At 47.4% G+C, this 1169-nt stretch overlaps 1 pseudogene; it reads right to left on the minus strand.

The window, feature by feature from the left end:
* Nucleotides 1-555: 555 nt before the first annotated feature.
* LOC148774968 (copper transport protein ATOX1 pseudogene) lies at nt 556-922 on the minus strand (annotated as a pseudogene).
* Nucleotides 923-1169: the final 247 nt, after the last annotated feature.

Below are 1169 nucleotides of genomic sequence, written 5' to 3' on the forward strand. Positions count from 1 at the left end.
AGATACAACCAGTCCATCCTAAAGGAGATCAGTCCTGGGTGTTCATTGGAGAGACTGATGTTGAAGACCACCTGATGCGGAGACCTGACTCATTTGAAAAGACCCTGATGCTGGGAAAGATTGAGGGCAGGAGGAGAAGGGGTTGACAGAGGATGAGATCGTTGGATGGCATCACCGACACATGGACATGGGTTTGGGTGGACTCTGGGATTTGGTGATGGACAGGGAGGCCTGGCATGCTGCGGTTCATGGGGTCCCGAAAAGTCGGACACACTGAGCAACTGAACTGTACTGAACTGAACTACTTCACCAATAGTAATTCTTTGATACCCTCAAAAATCTTCATTTGTACTACATTCACCTCAGATAGCTAGACCTGAGCCATCCACTTCTCTGGAGTGTAAAAATTAGTGATCTTTAACTGTAAGCAGTAGAAACCAATACTTGCTGTTTCAATTAATAGGGGACATTTTATTTATTTATTTATTTTTTCACCAGCAAAATCAGCTTGACTTCATTGCAGGGAAGCTACCGAGGAGCAGGGCACATAGGGTCTCCGCAGGAACTACCAGTGCTGAGCGGGATTGCCAGGTCCTAGATCTGTCTGGAAGGCAGGAGAGGATCAGCGTCCTGCCCATGGTGGTCCATCTTGCAGGCTGCTGGACAGGGCCTATTTGGGGACAAGGTAGGAGACAGCCTTTCCTGTTTTCCCCAGGGTCTCCAGCAAAGTGTCCACACTGTGCTCAGAGTTGATGCAGACCTTTTTGTTGGGCAGGTCAATGTCAAATTGAACTCCTCCTAGCTTGTTGAGGACCCGAGTGACTGCGTTAGAGCAGCCTTCACAGGTCATATCCACGGAGAACTCATGCTTCGGCATGATTGAGGAGGAGGTGGTGGCTGCGGCAGTGACTACGCCTCCACTGGCTCTCAATAGGGGACTTTTTTAGAAGATATTTTAGAAAGCTCACATACTTAATATGAAAGCATATGGCTTGGAATTGGGAAAGTCAGGCTTGGAATTGGGCTGGAAGAAAGTCAGCTTTGGAGGGTAAAGAAGCAGCATACACAGAAAGAGCCTGGACAGGCACCACTACTTAAAGAATGAAAACCAACTGTTCTCAATTTAATTCTCTGCAGAAGATTCAAACTGGAGGAAGGATCAGTTTCAG

Source organism: Moschus berezovskii, chromosome 18 (genome assembly GCF_049115385.1).
Source record: "Moschus berezovskii isolate FMDL1 chromosome 18, NW_MosBer_1.0, whole genome shotgun sequence".
Taxonomy (NCBI): domain Eukaryota; kingdom Metazoa; phylum Chordata; class Mammalia; order Artiodactyla; family Moschidae; genus Moschus; species Moschus berezovskii.